Source organism: Acartia tonsa, chromosome 5 (assembly GCF_053477335.1).
Source record: "Acartia tonsa isolate MP-2025a chromosome 5, ASM5347733v1, whole genome shotgun sequence".
NCBI classification, from domain to species: domain Eukaryota; kingdom Metazoa; phylum Arthropoda; class Copepoda; order Calanoida; family Acartiidae; genus Acartia; species Acartia tonsa.
In genome coordinates this window covers 36,667,209-36,673,208 of record NC_137264.1, presented here as the reverse complement: position 1 = coordinate 36,673,208, position 6,000 = coordinate 36,667,209, and positions in this window count along the sequence as shown.

Here is a 6,000-nt window from a genome sequence, read left to right as displayed (position 1 = left end):
CTCACAATTTGAACCACCATAAGTACTTAAAATCTTGTAGATAGACCTCATAATGTTTGTAGTTTTTGATGGGGCATGTAAAGACCTTTCTCTAGACACCTTAACAAGGTTTCTAACACAATTTTAGCCAATTTGGCATCAAAAAGAAAGACCTGGCATCCATCAAGAACTAGGAATAGACAGAGCCGTCATGCCTCAAAGTTGGTTGGGAATGTCTTTTTTATGTCAAATTGGCACAGATTGAGTTAGAAACCTGGTTAAGGTGTCCAAAGAAAGGTCCTTACATGCCCCATCAAAAACTCTAAACATTTTGGGGTCTATCTCCAAGATTTGAAGTACTTATGGTGGTTCAAATTGTGAGCGATCGGTTATTTTTTTAACACCCTTTAGTTATTTTAATCTCCAATTAAAATCAATTTAGAAAATATATCATTTTGTTGTTTATTGTTTATTTCTCGAAGTCTCTGCACAAAATGCACCTTGTTCATTATTCAACAACCCTGACAGTTGTCTTTTTCAGGATACTGTTTGCGGAAATAAAAATCTGCGAATTTGTGAATGTGATTGCACATCAAAAAGCTAAATATTTGTAGATATTAAAGTAAACTAAATAGCAAATATGTAACTGAAATTACTCTTAATAGGTTATATAAAGTTATATATATGAATAAAAATAAGTTACTAACGGTGGATTCGTCCATAGCTATAATGGCTTTGCGAAAAGTGGGAGGGGGGGGGGGGTGGTAAGTTAATATTAAATAACAATGCAATAAAATCAGCCCTTTAAATTTAGAAGATTTGCATATGATCTCCTTTCTAAGACATATTTAAGGCTTCCATAAAAAGACATCGAAATTAGACAATCTCCAAGATTTCATGTTTCGGATTATAAGAAAGCTTTTTAGAGGCTGCCAGTTAGCGAAGCCTATTTATTAATTGTAGTAACATGATCCTTTTTATTGTTTGCTTATATTCAACCTTTCACCTTAACAGTTTAAGGCCACCAGAGGCAGAAAATGTCAAAATTTTGGGTTTAGATTCATTTATATAGTTCAATGTTCCCTCTTTCATTCTCTAAGGATAGAATAGATTAAAACATTTAGCCTGTTATTGCATAAATCCATAGTTTCCAAATTTGTAAACCTTTGAATATTTTATGAATGAACATGGTTCAATGTTTATTCAAAATTACATGATAATTATTGTACCACGAAACAAAAAACAATTTGATTTGAATTTTTTTTTAAATTCACAATGTTTTCGTTTTTCTTAAATAATTTTATAAAGCTCTTGGAAACAATCGTCGTCTACATTTTACTACAATGCGTGGTTGCTCTTATAAATTTTGAATATCTTCTCTGCTATTGAACGTAATTATCATTGTTTACAATAAGCCAAAAATAATAACTGCGCAATTTGCAGTAGGTAATAATTTTGGTAGGATTGCAGAAACACTTTACATATATGAATTTATGTTTATTTGTGAAAATGCTCTTGTGTAAATTATGGATGTATAACTATGTGGAGAATATATCATAATAAAGCAGTGGGATATTAAATTGCGTGTTGGCGTAATTAATTAAATTTCTGAGCATAATTTAGTATATTTTTAATAACACCAATTTCCCCAAAACAAAGTTTATATAAAGCTTTTAAATTGTTGTAAGAGCATTTCTCAGGATTTTTCAATTTTAAATGTTTTATCCATTTTTAAAGAATCTAAAACGTGTATTGTATATGTATAGAAAAGTCCTAATATAGAAAGATCTGACATCTGATGGCATTGTTAAAAATAGATAGATAGTTAGATAGAGAGATAGAAAAAGAGAAAGATAAAAAAGATAAGCAGATAGATAGATACTAGAGACGTAGAGAGAATATTTTTGCTTACAATTTTTTACCGAACGTACGTAACTACATTATAGAATTATAGCAATTCTGTTGAATAGTATATGTTTAGAAAGGATAACATAAGAAGTAGATATTTTAAAAACAACAAGATAAATTTAGTCCATAAGTAGCGAAGCAAAGAACTAACAATATGTAAGTACGTAATTGAGTGCCATGCAGTTAGTTAATATCCAAAATACTATCAAACAAAAACCAAATTTTTATAATTTACAAAAAACAAACACATCATGTGTAACATGGGGTGAGGACCCCTATCAATGGGCGTGTACGGGTGAGTAGGAAGGTGTATCCCCCCCCCTCTTCTTTAAAAAAAAGGGGTTAGATTCAACCCCCTTGTGCACGCTTTTGTCCTAAAACAATATAAAAATAAAAGTATGGTTATTAATAATTTCAACTATTTTTTAAAAGAAATTTTAAAATAATGAAGTTATTTACGGGATGGCGTATATAATAGGCAGACACAAAAAGTGGTAGCGGTATAATACTAGAAAATTTTTAATGTAACGTGCCAAAAATGTGAATTTTTGTGTCAGATTTTGACAAATAGACTTAAAGAATTTGTTAAGTCAAGAATAAGATGTAGAATTCTGCTTTAAGTAGCCATCAAAATAACCACTTAAAATTTAAAATATTTTATTTAAAATTTTTTTTGTTTATTAATAAAGGCAAAGTTTTTCTAAAATTAGGGTCTGTCCAACCGTCTTTACGTCACTATCGAATAGCTCTCATCGTTAAAATTCACATATTAGAATTGTCCTGTCGATTTCAAACTTTCCATAATGATTTCTGTAACAGTTAGTTACAATTTAGAAAGCGTAGTAACTCTATGTTGTTAGATAAAACATGCTAAATTTTTAACATTTAGACGACAAGATTGTAATATAATTATCCTATTTATCTCTTTTTTGATGATTATTAGGACAACAGGGTATAATGTTATATGCAAAGCCTCTCTATAATCAAGTACTTTAATTAAGCAATTTTGCAACAAATTGATTACAATTTTGTTTAGCAATATAAATTAATATTCTTCTTAATAAATTCCGACACTCTTCACGTGTTGATGTTGCTTTGTCCTTAGGTAAGGTTAAGTGTCCACTCCGACGTTTGTCCACTCCGACGTTTTGGACTCATGCGTTTGTCGTAGGACCCTACCATCTGATTTTAGAGCTTTGCTTTTATGGATGTTTTTATCCTTGTTTAGATGTGTTTAGTTGTTGATAAATATGACAAGCCAAATAGCCTTGCTGTTAAATATTTTTTAGCTTGTTGTTACTGCGCTACTTAAGGAAATAAATTTTTTATTTACTTATTGGTTAAATGATTAATTGTTTAGGGTAAATACATTATATTAATTTATTATGTCCAAATTAGGAATAATACTTAGGGTTAAAATTTTCAATAACATATATCAATTTAGAATAATGCTTTTAATGATCTTAACGCAATTAACATCACAAAATTAATTTTACGACTCGATCGACTCATTTCAGAAGAGAAAAAAAAACGAAAGACACCCCCTAGAACTAAAACGCTAGTGTATAAAATATAAAGATGTTCATCCATCCGTTGGTGTAATTATCTGCATGTCTCCATGTTCACAAAAGCAAAAGGAACTCAGAAAAATCCAACACGATTAGATTTGCTTTTCAGTTAAGCGTCCTATTGGCCCCAAGCTAACCACTTTCAGATAATGGGCAATTGCTTTGGAAAAAAATGCCTCAATGCACTATAAGCTGCTTCGCTTAATCCATATAGGTAAGGGTTACAGTCGCTAATGCATAATATATAGCTAATCTATTACATAAATACATATAACAGCACGTGTGGGTATAGTAAGAATAATTTTTCATTTTAACCCATTACATTAATACTTAATAGTCATTACACAAAATTACAAATTGATTTTAGAAGCGTAGCTTCATTACATTATTTAGACAGAAAAAATATTTTGAAACTTCATAGATTTATAAAAGTTTAAATATAACTTCCTATAAACAGTTATTTATCAAGAATGTCAATTGGAATAAATATCAAAACCATATTTTTGAACGGTTAAATACCACAATTTATCGTTATCTCATTCAATTTCATCCATTTTTTAAAAACATCTTACGCTTTTTGACTAAACAAGGATGACAACATCCATGAAATCGAAGCTCTGAAAGAGTATGACAAACCGTTAGAACTAAATAAGAAGAATATAAATGTAAAAGTACAAACAAATTTACAAAATTATAAGTTTGTTTTTTTTTTTAAATGAAGGGGTTTTTATGGACGTTAGGCCATTTACGCTTTCCAAATTGTACCTAACTACTACAGAAATCACTATGCCAAGTTTGATATCGATAGGACAATTTTTACATGCCTAAATTAACGAAAAAAGCTATCCGTCACGGACGAAAGAACCGACTCTAAATATAGAAAAGCTTCGCTTTTAATAATGATACTTTTATAAACTTCATAATGTTTACTCTCTGGAAGTGTTGTTAGTGTATATTAATATTCCAGTCACGCTACAAAGGATCTTACTTGTTCTTGTTTAGATTCCCCCCTGCTAGTTAATCTAATTTAGCAAACAGAACTTGGACTGTGGGTGGAAAGTTGATAGGGTTAATAGAAGAAACTTGCAGATAAGACAATGGACTATACATTGATGTTCATCCCCATTGATGATAAACAATAATTAAATTTAATGGTTTAAAAGTTTAAATCAACTAAGTTATAATAAAAGTGCCTTAAGTTTCATTCCAATAAATTTTTTTAAGCAGCAGAATTATCTACAGTTCAATATCCCTTCCTCCTTTTTTATTATAGATAATAAGTTAGATATATGATAAATAGAATGATACATAGATATATGAAGAATAGAGCTATAAAAGGATAAGAGATAGAAGAAAAGGTGCTTTCCCTAAAAGGGACAAACGATCACAAAACGCCCCCCCTCCCAGTCATTTTGGGGTTAGTTTTTTGTCTTTATGACTCACCCTTGCTGAGGGCTTACCTCTTATTTGCAATTCATTTCAAAATAAGATAGATAGATATACAAACGGAAAGATAGATCAATAGTGAGTTGGATATAGAAAATTGAAATAGACCGAAAGATAGATAGATAGTTTATTAATGAAGTCTGAGCAAATTTGTATAACTGTGTGATGATAGATTGATTGACCGTAGAATGTGAAGAAATAGCAAGGCAACAGTGTCCATACATTCAAGATAAAAACAAGTAAGTCCACAAGTAGCGCAGCAATTATAAACTTTATAATGGATAATATAGATAGGTAGAAACGTTACTTGTAAATCAAATTTTTAAGAATTTCATAAGTATTGCAAACAAGGGATTTGGAAATCAATATTTTTGAAAGCCGCCAAGAACAAGGAAGATATATTCAATTTCCTTACAAGTTGGTGGGTAAACCCTATAATTACAGAAAGACGAACAATTATATTCAAGCTAGCCATACATAATTGTTGATTTAACGTTGAAGAAAGGTTGTAAATTCCCTAGAATAAAATCTAAAAAAGACTTTATTTATTCAAATTAATTCGCTAAAAAGAAATTTTAATCATGTTAGTTTACAGAAAGTTTAAGAAGATAAGATAGGGTTAACAGGAAAGGTGTTTCATCACTTCAGCACAGTTAACATAAACAAAAACATCAGTTACGATGGACCTTTTGTTCTGATAATGCACGTTAAAAGAGAATAAGTTCAAATAATGACTACAATTCTGAATCTAATTGTTAAATGATATTTATTCTGAAAAAGCTTTTTGTTTCGTATATTTTAGTCGATAAACCTTTTTTTTAAATATTATATTAGACTCGAGATAAACAAATATTTTTTGGGGAAAAAATAACCCTGCACGAGCCTTCCACAATGAAACCATTTAAAAACTTTCACATAAAGTCAAACTGAAACTGAATATTATCATGATCATTATGAAGCTAATTTAATGCTAATTATTTAAAATCTACCAATAAACAAAGAATAAGCAAGAAAGATTTTCATTGTTCTTTCTTTGAGGAAATCAATACTCGTTGAACAGACAGACTTTCTGGCATTCCATAGTTTAGAAGTATGTGCG